Here is a 16,322-nt window from a genome sequence, read left to right as displayed (position 1 = left end):
ATATTTCATACTCGATTTTTTTTAAAAATATTTTTATTTCTAAGCACTCTTTATACCACATATATGTAAATGGCAGAAATGCCGTATATAAATAAATAAATAAATAAAACTCTAAAATCCCGCTGTTATCAGTTACTCAATGCCCGAGAGGCATTGAACTGACCAAACATTCCTTTTTGGACCTTTGGTCCGTGAGTCCGAGACACTAGCCACGGGACCACAACCCGATTTTACATATAATATATGAATTAATAAAATTGAAATTATACAGCGGCCGTGGGTGTAAAATAAAACAGAGCGGCGGTCTTAAATGTATCAACTCAATTTTTTTTTACGGATTTTCATTTAAGAAATAAAATTGACTCCATATTTACGTTTAATTTACTAAAAGGCTTAGGATAGACCAGATCTTGAGGTAGTAATTACTATTGTTTTTGTCCTAGCTTTAATTTTATTTAGTTGTTTATTTTTTCAATTGCACCATTATTGAATTGACTGAATATAAGTCTGTAAATAAATTAGTAAATAATATTAAGTGGTTATTTGACAAAAGTAGCAGTAACATTTCGCTAAATCGTTTCTCAAATAACAATTTAGAGTAGCGCGTGCAAAAATATCTGACGACACCCCCCTCCCCAGGATCTTTTACTTTTGCCTAGCTTGGGAAATCAGCCAACAGAAAGGAAAAACATTTTTGAGAAGGGAATATGGAAGTCTAGGCATTTACAGGGCTTTTTCCCTGTCATTGACTGGTTGTTTTCCGACGTTGCCTAGTAGGTGAATTGGTTCAGCCGGATGAATCTTACCCACATAATAAAAAAGCCACTTAAACCTACCTGCGACAGGTCATAAGCCCTGTGAATGCCTAGACTTCCATTTTCCTTCTAAAATTTTTTTTCTCTCTCTGTTGAAATAAATTTAAATATGAATAACTCCCTAGGAAGGAAATCCAGCCAGTCTGCAAGCATTTGAACATACTCAAACATTGTTGAATTACTACCTTGGAAAATTGTTTTCAGGCGTTGCCTAGTAGGTAAATTGGTTCAGTCGGACAAATCTCACCCACGTGATAAAGGTTTCAGCTCTTTTACTTCACAAAAACCGACAGATGGAAAAGTTGAGAATATGTGGACGTTTAAACATAGGAAGGATGGTGAATTTTATTTATTTTATTTTATTTTATTTTATTTCATTGGAAAGCCAACAGACATTTATACATTTATAAGAATCAATTATACCATAAATACATATCATAAAGTCCAATTAGAGGCTTCCACATAATATTGTTATTGTAAATGTTGTCATACAAAAATTATACATAACATAAAATAACTAATCATACAAAACTTATAATATTACTAGAAATGTAAATGAATATTGGTCACACAGTTGCACATTACAATTAATAAACAATACAACTATAGTTGACCATACAGTGTTCATTTATTATGTGCCTACATACAGAACTGCACATCACCTGCATAATATAGGCTGCGGGTTCAAGGCGCAACATCATAACTTGAATTATTTTTGGAAATTTCACTTTTAAAGGAAGTTAAAGATATGTTATTAATATCAATACAATTTAATTTTTGATTACACATATGGCAGGTTCTATTTACAAATGAATTTTGAAAAGATTTAGTTTTACATTTAGAAATTTTAAAAAGAGATTGGTTTCTGGTCTGCGTTACTGGGACTCTAAAATTAATAAGTGACAGAATCTTAGGGCAATCTATCATGTTACTCAAAGTTTTATACATAAAAATGGCATCAGCCATGTTCCTTCGAATGTTACACAGTGTGTAAAGAGGCCACTTAAACCTACCTGTGACAGATCATAAGCCTTGTAAGTGCCTAGACTTCCATTTTCCCTTTTCTAAATGTTTTCCCTCTCTGTCGCAAAAAAATCATTTCAAATAACTTCTCTAGGGAGGAAATCCAGACTGTCTGCAAACATTTGGGCATACTCAAAACATTGTTGAATTAACTAACTGGTATAAGAAGAAGTTAAATCGGAAAATTGTTTTCAGGCGTTGCCTAGTAGCTGGATTGGTTCAGTCGGACGAATCTCACGCACATGATAAAGGTTTCAGCTCGTTGACTTCACAAAAGTCTGGGAGAGTTGAGGAAATGTGGATGTTTAAATATATTTCTTTAGTTATTTGAACATCTTATATACATAAACAATATATATTATACATATAAGGGCGGGCATATTGCCTTAAGGCAATTTCTTCCTACCCTCCCAAACCGTTCAGTTTGAGAAAATTACAAGTACATGGACATATTCAAAGGAATTATACTAAATTAAAAAACAAAAAATAACTTTTAAAAAAAGACGAGAGGAGAGGAGATGAGAAGGAAATGAGAAATGAACAACTCAAATATTTGGATAGTGACATGTAAATATTGATTTAAATGTAAATAAAGAAGGGGCGTCTCTAACATTCATCATCATAATTCCCTTTCCGCACATAATGGTGTATAGGGTACTGCATTGGTACACCAATCGCAGCGTATATTTATAATTTTATGTTACATGAAGGTAAGATGATCAGTCTTACGCTTCAGGTACAATCCTGGGACTATGAAATATCCTAGTGTGAAAAACACCTTTTAAATAAATATTTCATATCAGCCATGTAGGGAATCGAACCCAAGTCCTCTCGCATGGTAGGCAAACGCGCTGACCATTACACCACGAGGCCGAAATTAGTCTCGAACATTGGTGGGTATATTATTCTACAATCGAGCAGATACTTCTGTGAAAGAGGAGGCAAGAAAATTAGAGCTGTGAAAGTGTATTAAAACTTTTCTGTCGTTCGTAATACACAATGTGGTGGCCATTTAAATTAGCCAATGACAGGTCATAAGCCCTGTAAATGCCTAGACTTCTATTTTATCTTCTTAAAATGTTTTTCTTCTCTGTTGCAACAAATTCAGATTCTATTTTTAAAGCAATCGCATAGATTGCTTCGCAGAGTCCCATCACATAAAGCATCTCTTAACTCCGCATAAAGTGGAGTTAGAAGATCGTTAAGGATTTTAGTATCAGAGTTAAGTGTGTGGGCGAGCAAATTAAGAGAAACGACTCTAGGGTTGTTGTGTTCGAGTCTTTTACCCCTAAATAGACAACCCCCAAACGACAATGCCATCCCATGCATTTAATTTTAACACTAATTAAGAAATATGGTTAATTTTTGTTCGAATTCATTCTATCGAGAGCAGTTAACGAATTATCACATTTCACAAGGGGTGCGTAGAAGATCTTTGTTTGAATTAATTAAATTTTTAATTTACTTAAATTGATTATTAAAAAAAAAGAAGAAATATTTGCATTCTTACGAAGACCCAATTTATTTGACCATTTCGAAAGAGTTGCAAATGACACTATTAGAAAATAGAAAATCTTGTGGTGTAGTGGTCAGAGCATTTGACTCCCATGCATGACATGAAATATTTATTTAAACTAGAATATTTTATAGTACCTGGACTGCCACCCGAAGCGTAAGACTGATCATCTTACCTTCATGATACAAAAAAAAACGTGATACACTGATATTGGTGTACCAATGCAGTGCCCTATGATGATGGAGTCGTGATGAAGAAAATAAATAAATATTAAATTTAAAAAAAGAATCTTTAATACCTATATTTAGTTCGCTATGCAATTCAAATTGAGCAGTTTAAAACAATATTTTGAGTTTGTTCAAATTTTTGTAGACAAGGACTGGATTCAACTCCCTGGGGAGCTGTTTATATTAACATATTACAACAGAGATAAAGAACATTTAAGAAACTTACTGGCAACTTCAGGGTGCCTGAAAGAATGACTAGACAGGTGCCACCGTTTTGTAGCAACAATTCACGGACAGTGTATACTTGTTATGCCGTATTAAACAGACTTCATGAACTCGGCAATAGTTATTCCCACGTTTCTGATATATTTAGTGTAGGGTATTCTTCCTATAGAACAAACCTTTTTAACTTTTTCAAAGATGGTGAATGTTAATTATATTTATTTATTCATTCATTTTATAATATATACAGTTTTTTGTTCACTTTGCCTAGCTGTATGAAACAGTACTTATGCTTTTCTTGTTGTGAGAATGTTTTATTATTTAATTTTGTTTTTTTAGTTTTATTAAAGATTCCCTGGTATTAAATATGTATATTTATTTATGCCATAAATTTTAAATAAAAATATATAATTATGTATAATATATAATATATCCATATGATTTGATTAAAGTACACCAAATCATCATTTTTCTCAGGCTGACACCGCCTTCAAGAGAAGTTTCTAGATCGCTTCCACCCCCAAAAAGAAGTAACATTTCCACCCCTAACGTTTTCGTCTTTCTGAGGGGCGCTCATTTGCCATTGGAGTGAATTAGCCAGAAACATTCCCATTAATCATACCGACAAAATATTATGCGTATTTCTGACAGATACCCCGGGCAGTGTTCAACCACCCCCCATTCATTCTGATCGTCTTATATTCGTCCGAAAAAAGTTTCGGAAGAAATAAAAAATTTAAGACAGTATTTTGAGTATCGATATATTTATTTATTACACGGCACAAGTGCCTTTTACAATATAAAATATAATGAGTTGGTTAGATATACGAAAATTAAAAAGAAAAAGAAATATATAAATATACATATACATGTGTCAGCATACAAAATATATAAAAAATAAAAAACGAATAAACACCAGATCATTAGCATAAGTGGCATTTGCAAATAATTCGTTAATCGTAACTTTAGAAAATCATAAAATATTTATAAAGAGATGATTTGAATTCACAGAGATTCGAGTTAAAAATGTCGATATTCGTTTCCTAGGCTGTGTATGCGCGGTATTGGTGGGTGACAAAGATAGTTGGTTCGAGAAGGGTGAAAATATTTTAGACTATTTTGTCTAGTTCTACGTATTCATTTATTTTATCAACATAAGCGGCAAATCTGCCTTTAACAAAAATTAATAATATTTTTTATTTTTTTTAAAAACATAAATTTTCTTATACCCAAGATTTATAAAAAAAAATTAAACCTAAAAATTTTACAATATTTATATTTTAAAAATTAACCTAAAAATTATACATCATATTCAGTATAAAGTTTAAACAATTCAAGAATAAATGTAAAAAACAAAATTAAATAAAAAAACATTCTACAGTAATACAAAAAGAAAATCATAAGTACTGTTTCATACAGCTGGGCAAAGTGAACAAAAAAACTGTTTATATTATTTATTTATTTTATTAGGTAAACAAACAGTGTGTACACATATATTGCCAATTTCTTTGTATATTAGTGTAAGAAACTTATGCACACACCAAAAAAATTGTTTACACTTAATACAATAATTTAAATTATGTTCGATATAATAAATGTAAAAGAAACGAAATGAAAAAATATTTATATAATAATGTTAAATGTCTGCTTCTCTCAAAATTTCTATAATTTTTGACCTAAATTTACATACATTGTCACAAAAAATATCAGCCTCGGTAAATATATTGTTATATTGGTCGCATATTCTATTATGAAATGTATGAACCAATAAATAATACCATTCACCATCTTTGAAAAAGTTCAAAAGGTTTGTTCTATTAGGAACAATACCCTACACTAAATATATCAGATACGTGGGAATAACTATTGCCGAGTTCGTAAAGTCTGTTTAATACGGCATTACAAGTATACACTGTCCGTGAATTGTTGCTACAAAACGGTGGCACCTGTCTAGTCATTCTTCCAGGCTCCCTGAAGTTGGTGAGAGATAATAGTTCATGGCAATCCAACATTGAATTTACAATTTTGAATAAATTTAAAAGGTCTATAATTTTTTTTCCATCGTTTTAACAAATTTTATATTTTTATTAAAAAATCGAATATTAACATATATTATTTATTACGTTCAAAATTTTCCACGGGTAATCTAATAAGTCATGTATCGTAGAGAAATATTTTATGTTTTTTTTCTGATTCCAAAGATGCGTGAAGATATGTCCCCCCCAAGAAAATGGCGGGGATCCGTCGTGGGGGGGGCCGGGCCATAAATCAAGCGTTTTTATTACAATCGCTATCAGCAAGATCGACAAAGTGGAAACTGTTATTGTTGCAAATATGACTCTCAAATTGCGAGGGAAGCGGTAGGCAGCATCGCGCCAACTTTATTTTGAATTCAGTTAGTTTTATCAAGATATCTCAAGACGGATATAATTTTTTATACAGTAGAACTCCAACTATCCGAATCTATAGGGAAATTTCCCCCTTTTTTTACATTTTTGAAGTAATGAGGATCTATGAAATACTGTTCAGTAAAATAACGAAAAAAATTTAATATTTTCATACAGACGTGTACATTTTATTTATTTATTTATTAACGGACATTGTCCCTGTATACAATTTATAGGGTTTCAATATTACAATAAAAGAGTAGTTTAAAACATTAAAAAAATAAAAGAAGCATTGACAAACATAAGGGACATCGAGACAAGATCTGAACCATTTATTTAGCGCTCGATTAAATCCTTGTAAACTTAAACCAAAAAAGTCCAGATGATCTTGTCTCGAGTTAACAATACCACAAAGACGGGTCATTGAAGAATTAAGGCCATAGTTTGTTCTATGCTGATCGATGGACAGTACTTCATTGTTTCTCAACCTACGGGTCGGAATATAGAATTTTACTTGTCTCAGTAATGATGGCACATCGATTATACCATTTAGAATGCCGAACATATATATGGAGTCAATATTAGTTCTACGTTTTTGTAGACTAGAAATATTGAACATTGACTCTATATGAGCATAAGAATAATTACCTCTCTCTTGTCCAAGCATCCACGCTACTTTTCGAAGCGAGCGATGTTGGACTGATTCAATGTGATTTATGCGATTGACATAGAATGGAGACCAGACCACGGAGGCATATTCATACTTTAGTACATACATATCATTTTTTTAAAATTAAAATACATATTATACATAATTTCATACAATATTCCTAAGGAGTTTTTGTAAAAAATTCATTTAGGGACATCTAGGTAACAATATTTATTTACAGACGTTTTTATATTTTAAACTATAACATTATTTACAAAAGTAGAATAGAAATTATGATACACGAACAATTAAAAGGGTGTGAAAAGGTTTCTAAAAATTAAACAATAAACATAATACAATGTATGGAAATGAATTCAAAATTATGTATACATAAAAGAAAATATAAAAACACATATTTTTTTTTTAGGGTTAAAAAAATACATATACACATATACAGGTGTCCCAGAAAACAACGTCAACCCGGAAACGGGTGAAGTCGTGACAGTTATCAGAAAAATATAAAAAACATTTTAAGTAAAGTACTTTTCAAATTTTAAGTATCAAAAAATGATTCGGAAAAACTGACACCCTGTGATGATCTTTCAATGCCTGTTTAATAATTACTTTTCTTAGATTTTTTTTCTGTAATGTAACCATGAATAACTCTTCTCTAAATTTCAGTTCAAAATTAAAACGTTCCTGCCTCAGTTTTTGATAAAATGTAAGATTTTTGTCCAACATTGAATTAATAATAATTAAATCGCATACGAGTTGAACGAGTAGGAGAGTGCAAATGTTAAAAAGTTGCAAAAATGAAAAGTTTTTAAAATTTACAAAATATATGTACCCAATACAAGTCAAAAAGGTATGAAAAGCGAATTAAAATTACATACACATAATGCAAGCTAAAAAAGTATGAAAAAGCATAAAAATCATTTCAAAACTGTTACAAAATTACATATAAAAGCAAAAACGGGAAAATATTAAAATTAGTATGTTCAAGATGTGCATTCTCTGGATCAATTAACATTATTTAGGCAAAACCCTTCTAAAACAAAAATCATTTAATTCGAACGTCCTGTTTCTGTATTTTGAAATTGGTACTTTAAATTTTTGTGGCAATTAATTAAATTTCTTGAAACCTATGTAACTGTCTCGTTATTTATTTATTATCCGGTACTTTAAAATATAAAATATAACAATAATCCGGCCTTTTACAATATAAAATATAACAATATAATGCATTAGTTAGATGTACAATAATTAAAAACTAAAAAACGTTATTAAATGTATGTGCGAATATATATGTATATATGTGTGTGAATGTATGGTTATAAATGCATTACAAGTGCCCCGACTCAACACGGATTTTCTAGCGAGTCGGAGCAAGTTCACAGACATGGGTCGTTCCTGATTGTGTCGCTATAAACTGAGTCTCTGCCCTTAACAAATGTATGTATAATGTAAAATAAATTAAACATAGGTATGAAAAGAAAAATAACAAGAAAAATACGTACATGTATTTATGTCAGCATACAAAAGATATAAAAATATAAAATGAATTGACACCAGATCATTAGCATAAGTAGCTTTTGCAAATAATTCGTTAATCTTTACCATAGAACATCATAAAATATTTATAAAGAGATGATTTGAATTCACAGAGACTCGAGTTAAAAATGTCGATATGAGACGTACGTTACGTACATGTATTTATGTCAGCATACAAAAGATATAAAAATATATAATGAATTAACACCAGATCATTAGCATAAGTAGCTTTTGCAAATAATTTGTTAATCGTTACCATAGAACATCATAAAATATTTATAAAGAGATGATTTGAATTCACAGAGACTCGAGTTAAAAATGTCGATATGAGACGTACGTTACGTACATGTATTTATGTCAGTATACAAAAGATATAAAAATATATAATGAATTAACACCAGATCATTAGCATAAGTAGCTTTTGCAAATAATTCGTTAATCGTTACTGTAGAATATCATAAAATATTTATAAAGAGATGATTTGAATTCACAGAGACTCGAGTTAAAAATGTCGATATGAGACGTACGTTACGTACATGTATTTATGTCAGCAAACAAAAGATATAAAAATATATAATGAATTAACACCAGATCATTAGCATAAGTAGCTTTTACAAATAATTCGTTAATCATTACTGTAGAACATCATAAAATATTTATAAAGAGATGATTTGAATTCACAGAGACTCGAGTTAAAAATGTCAATATGAGACGTACGTTACGTACATGTATTTATGTCAGCATACAAAAGATAAAAAAACATAAAATTAATTAACACCAGATCATTAGCATAAGTAGCTTTTGCAAATAATTCGTTAATCGTTACTATAGAATATCATAAAATATTTATAAAGAGATGATTTGAATTCACAGAGACTCGAGTTAAAAATGTCAATATGAGACGTACGTTACGTTCATGTATTTATGTCAGCATACAAAAGATATAAAAATATAAAATGAATTAACACCAGATCATTAGCATAAGTAGCTTTTGCAAATAATTTGTTAATCGTTACCATAGAACATCATACAATATTTATAAAGAGATGATTTGAATTCACAGAGACTCGAGTTAAAAATGTTGATATGAGACGTACGTTACGTACATGTATTTATGTCAGCATACAAAAGATATAAAAATATATAATGAATTAACACCAGATCATTAGCATAAGTAGCTTTTGCAAATAATTCGTTAATCGTTACAATAGAACATCATAACATATTTATAAAGAGATGATTTGAATTCACAGAGACTCGAGTTAAAAATGTCAATATGAGACGTACGTTACGTATATGTATTTATGTCAGCATACAAAAGATATAAAAATATAAAATGAATGAACACCAGATCATTAGCATAAGTAGCTTTTGCAAATAATTCGTTAATCGTTACTATAGAATATCATAAAATATTTATAAAGAGATGATTTGAATTCACAGAGACTCGAGTTAAAAATGTCAATATGAGACGTACGTTACGTTCATGTATTTATGTCAGCATACAAAAGATATAAAAATATAAAATGAATTAACACCAGATCATTAGCATAAGTAGCTTTTGCAAATAATTTGTTAATCGTTACCATAGAACATCATAAAATATTTATAAAGAGATGATTTGAATTCACAGAGACTCGAGGTAAAAATGTCGATATGAGACGTACGTTACGTACATGTATTTATGTCAGCATACAAAAGATATAAAAATATATAATGAATTAACACCAGATCATTAGCATAAGTAGCTTTTACAAATAATTCGTTAATCGTTACTGTAGAACATCATAAAATATTTATAAAGAGATGATTTGAATTCACAGAGACTCGAGTTAAAAATGTCAATATGAGACGTACGTTACGTTCATGTATTTATGTCAGCATACAAAAGATATAAAAATATAAAATGAATTAACACCAGATCATTAGCATAAGTAGCTTTTGCAAATAATTTGTTAATCGTTACCATAGAACATCATAAAATATTTATAAAGAGATGATTTGAATTCACAGAGACTCGAGTTAAAAATGTCGATATGAGACGTACGTTACGTACATGTATTTATGTCAGCATACAAAAGATATAAAAATATATAATGAATTAACACCAGATCATTAGCATAAGTAGCTTTTGCAAATAATTCGTTAATCGTTACAATAGAACATCATAACATATTTATAAAGAGATGATTTGAATTCACAGAGACTCGAGTTAAAAATGTCAATATGAGACGTACGTTACGTTCATGTATTTATGTCAGCATACAAAAGATATAAAAATATAAAATGAATTAACACCAGATCATTAGCATAAGTAGCTTTTGCAAATAATTCGTTAATCGTTACTATAGAATATCATAAAATATTTATAAAGAGATGATTTGAATTCACAGAGACTCGAGTTAAAAATGTCAATATGAGACGTACGTTACGTTCATGTATTTATGTCAGCATACAAAAGATATAAAAATATAAAATGAATTAACACCAGATCATTAGCATAAGTAGCTTTTGCAAATAATTTGTTAATCGTTACCATAGAATATCATAAAATATTTATAAAGAGATGATTTGAATTCACAGAGACTCGAGTTAAAAATGTCAATATGAGACGTACGTTACGTACATGTATTTATGTCAGCATACAAAAGATAAAAAAACATAAAATTAATTAACACCAGATCATTAGCATAAGTAGCTTTTGCAAATAATTCGTTAATCGTTACTATAGAATATCATAAAATATTTATAAAGAGATGATTTGAATTCACAGAGACTCGAGTTAAAAATGTCAATATGAGACGTACGTTACGTTCATGTATTTATGTCAGCATACAAAAGATATAAAAATATAAAATGAATTAACACCAGATCATTAGCATAAGTAGCTTTTGCAAATAATTTGTTAATCGTTACCATAGAACATCATACAATATTTATAAAGAGATGATTTGAATTCACAGAGACTCGAGTTAAAAATGTTGATATGAGACGTACGTTACGTACATGTATTTATGTCAGCATACAAAAGATATAAAAATATATAATGAATTAACACCAGATCATTAGCATAAGTAGCTTTTGCAAATAATTCGTTAATCGTTACAATAGAACATCATAACATATTTATAAAGAGATGATTTGAATTCACAGAGACTCGAGTTAAAAATGTCAATATGAGACGTACGTTACGTATATGTATTTATGTCAGCATACAAAAGATATAAAAATATAAAATGAATTGACACCAGATCATTAGCATAAGTAGCTTTTGCAAATAATTCGTTAATCTTTACCATAGAACATCATAAAATATTTATAAAGAGATGATTTGAATTCACAGAGACTCGAGTTAAAAATGTCGATATGAGACGTACGTTACGTACATGTATTTATGTCAGCATACAAAAGATATAAAAATATATAATGAATTAACACCAGATCATTAGCATAAGTAGCTTTTGCAAATAATTTGTTAATCGTTACCATAGAACATCATACAATATTTATAAAGAGATGATTTGAATTCACAGAGACTCGAGTTAAAAATGTTGATATGAGACGTACGTTACGTACATGTATTTATGTCAGCATACAAAAGATATAAAAATATATAATGAATTAACACCAGATCATTAGCATAAGTAGCTTTTGCAAATAATTCGTTAATCGTTACAATAGAACATCATAACATATTTATAAAGAGATGATTTGAATTCACAGAGACTCGAGTTAAAAATGTCAATATGAGACGTACGTTACGTTCATGTATTTATGTCAGCATACAAAAGATATAAAAATATAAAATGAATTAACACCAGATCATTAGCATAAGTAGCTTTTGCAAATAATTTGTTAATCGTTACCATAGAACATCATACAATATTTATAAAGAGATGATTTGAATTCACAGAGACTCGAGTTAAAAATGTCAATATGAGACGTACGTTACGTTCATGTATTTATGTCAGCATACAAAAGATATAAAAATATAAAATGAATTAACACCAGATCATTAGCATAAGTAGCTTTTGCAAATAATTTGTTAATCGTTACCATAGAATATCATAAAATATTTATAAAGAGATGATTTGAATTCACAGAGACTCGAGTTAAAAATGTCAATATGAGACGTACGTTACGTACATGTATTTATGTCAGCATACAAAAGATAAAAAAACATAAAATTAATTAACACCAGATCATTAGCATAAGTAGCTTTTGCAAATAATTCGTTAATCGTTACTATAGAATATCATAAAATATTTATAAAGAGATGATTTGAATTCACAGAGACTCGAGTTAAAAATGTCAATATGAGACGTACGTTACGTTCATGTATTTATGTCAGCATACAAAAGATATAAAAATATAAAATGAATTAACACCAGATCATTAGCATAAGTAGCTTTTGCAAATAATTTGTTAATCGTTACCATAGAACATCATACAATATTTATAAAGAGATGATTTGAATTCACAGAGACTCGAGTTAAAAATGTTGATATGAGACGTACGTTACGTACATGTATTTATGTCAGCATACAAAAGATATAAAAATATATAATGAATTAACACCAGATCATTAGCATAAGTAGCTTTTGCAAATAATTCGTTAATCGTTACAATAGAACATCATAACATATTTATAAAGAGATGATTTGAATTCACAGAGACTCGAGTTAAAAATGTCAATATGAGACGTACGTTACGTATATGTATTTATGTCAGCATACAAAAGATATAAAAATATAAAATGAATGAACACCAGATCATTAGCATAAGTAGCTTTTGCAAATAATTCGTTAATCGTTACTATAGAATATCATAAAATATTTATAAAGAGATGATTTGAATTCACAGAGACTCGAGGTAAAAATGTCGATATGAGACGTACGTTACGTACATGTATTTATGTCAGCATACAAAAGATATAAAAATATATAATGAATTAACACCAGATCATTAGCATAAGTAGCTTTTACAAATAATTCGTTAATCGTTACTGTAGAACATCATAAAATATTTATAAAGAGATGATTTGAATTCACAGAGACTCGAGTTAAAAATGTCAATATGAGACGTACGTTACGTTCATGTATTTATGTCAGCATACAAAAGATATAAAAATATAAAATGAATTAACACCAGATCATTAGCATAAGTAGCTTTTGCAAATAATTTGTTAATCGTTACCATAGAACATCATAAAATATTTATAAAGAGATGATTTGAATTCACAGAGACTCGAGTTAAAAATGTCGATATGAGACGTACGTTACGTACATGTATTTATGTCAGCATACAAAAGATATAAAAATATATAATGAATTAACACCAGATCATTAGCATAAGTAGCTTTTGCAAATAATTCGTTAATCGTTACAATAGAACATCATAACATATTTATAAAGAGATGATTTGAATTCACAGAGACTCGAGTTAAAAATGTCAATATGAGACGTACGTTACGTTCATGTATTTATGTCAGCATACAAAAGATATAAAAATATAAAATGAATTAACACCAGATCATTAGCATAAGTAGCTTTTGCAAATAATTCGTTAATCGTTACTATAGAATATCATAAAATATTTATAAAGAGATGATTTGAATTCACAGAGACTCGAGTTAAAAATGTCAATATGAGACGTACGTTACGTATATGTATTTATGTCAGCATACAAAAGATATAAAAATATATAATGAATTAACACCAGATCATTAGCATAAGTAGCTTTTGCAAATAATTTGTTAATCGTTACCATAGAACATCATACAATATTTATAAAGAGATGATTTGAATTCACAGAGACTCGAGTTAAAAATGTTGATATGAGACGTACGTTACGTACATGTATTTATGTCAGCATACAAAAGATATAAAAATATATAATGAATTAACACCAGATCATTAGCATAAGTAGCTTTTGCAAATAATTCGTTAATCGTTACAATAGAACATCATAACATATTTATAAAGAGATGATTTGAATTCACAGAGACTCGAGTTAAAAATGTCAATATGAGACGTACGTTACGTATATGTATTTATGTCAGCATACAAAAGATATAAAAATATAAAATGAATGAACACCAGATCATTAGCATAAGTAGCTTTTGCAAATAATTCGTTAATCGTTACTATAGAATATCATAAAATATTTATAAAGAGATGATTTGAATTCACAGAGACTCGAGTTAAAAATGTCAATATGAGACGTACGTTACGTTCATGTATTTATGTCAGCATACAAAAGATATAAAAATATAAAATGAATTAACACCAGATCATTAGCATAAGTAGCTTTTGCAAATAATTCGTTAATCGTTACTATAGAATATCATAAAATATTTATAAAGAGATGATTTGAATTCACAGAGACTCGAGTTAAAAATGTCAATATGAGACGTACGTTACGTTCATGTATTTATGTCAGCATACAAAAGATATAAAAATATAAAATGAATTAACACCAGATCATTAGCATAAGTAGCTTTTGCAAATAATTTGTTAATCGTTACCATAGAACATCATAAAATATTTATAAAGAGATGATTTGAATTCACAGAGACTCGAGGTAAAAATGTCGATATGAGACGTACGTTACGTACATGTATTTATGTCAGCATACAAAAGATATAAAAATATATAATGAATTAACACCAGATCATTAGCATAAGTAGCTTTTACAAATAATTCGTTAATCGTTACTGTAGAACATCATAAAATATTTATAAAGAGATGATTTGAATTCACAGAGACTCGAGTTAAAAATGTCGATATGAGACGTACGTTACGTACATGTATTTATGTCAGCATACAAAAGATATAAAAATATATAATGAATTAACACCAGATCATTAGCATAAGTAGCTTTTGCAAATAATTTGTTAATCGTTACCATAGAACATCATAAAATATTTATAAAGAGATGATTTGAATTCACAGAGACTCGAGTTAAAAATGTCAATATGAGACGTACGTTACGTTCATGTATTTATGTCAGCATACAAAAGATATAAAAATATAAAATGAATTAACACCAGATCATTAGCATAAGTAGCTTTTGCAAATAATTTGTTAATCGTTACTATAGAACATCATAAAATATTTATAAAGAGATGATTTGAATTCACAGAGACTCGAGTTAAAAATGTCGATTAGAGACGTACGTTACGTACATGTATTTATGTCAGCATACAAAAGATATAAAAATATATAATGAATTAACACCAGATCATTAGCATAAGTAGCTTTTGCAAATAATTCGTTAATCGTTACTGTAGAACATCATAAAATATTTATAAAGAGATGATTTGAATTCACAGAGATTCGAGTTAAAAATGTCAATATGAGACGTACGTTACGTACATGTATTTATGTCAGCATACAAAAGATATAAAAACATACAATTAATTAACACCAGATCATTAGCATAAGTAGCTTTTGCAAATAATTCGTTAATCGTTACAATAGAACATCATAACATATTTATAAAGAGATGATTTGAATTCACAGAGATTCGAGTTAAAAATGTCAATATGAGACGTACGTTACGTACATGTATTTATGTCAGCATACAAAAGATATAAAAACATACAATTAATTAACACCAGATCATTAGCATAAGTAGCTTTTGCAAATAATTCGTTAATCGTTACAATAGAACATCATAACATATTTATAAAGAGATGATTTGAATTCACAGAGACTCGAGTTAAAAATGTCAATATGAGACGTACGTTACGTATTTGTATTTATGTCAGCATACAAAAGATATAAAAATATAAAATGAATGAACACCAGATCATTAGCATAAGTAGCTTTTGCAAATAATTCGTTAATCGTTACTATAGAATATCATAAAATATTTATAAAGAGATGATTTGAATTCACAGAGACTCGAGTTAAAAATGTCAATATGAGA

General features: G+C 29.0%; 1 protein-coding gene across 3 annotated transcripts in view; it reads left to right on the top strand.

The window, feature by feature from the left end:
• LOC148276783 (uncharacterized) overlaps positions 1-16,322 on the top strand; it is a 166,793-nt gene that overhangs the window by 65,015 nt on the left and 85,456 nt on the right. The window contains exon 1 of one of the 3 annotated variants that reach the window (XM_088233755.1): positions 1,020-1,153. The exons of the other annotated variants lie outside the window; for them this stretch is intronic. The gene's annotated coding sequence lies outside the window, so the exon portion shown is untranslated. Of the gene's footprint in view, positions 1-1,019; positions 1,154-16,322 lie in introns of those variants that run through there. 3 annotated transcript variants of the gene reach the window in all.

The sequence above is a fragment of the Micrasema longulum genome, unplaced genomic scaffold, assembly GCF_059751315.1.
Source record: "Micrasema longulum isolate JH-2025_06_02 unplaced genomic scaffold, ASM5975131v1 h1tg001146l, whole genome shotgun sequence".
NCBI classification, from domain to species: Eukaryota; Metazoa; Arthropoda; class Insecta; order Trichoptera; family Brachycentridae; genus Micrasema; species Micrasema longulum.
Note: the sequence above shows the minus strand (reverse complement) of the source record. Positions and strands in the feature narration are given on the sequence as shown.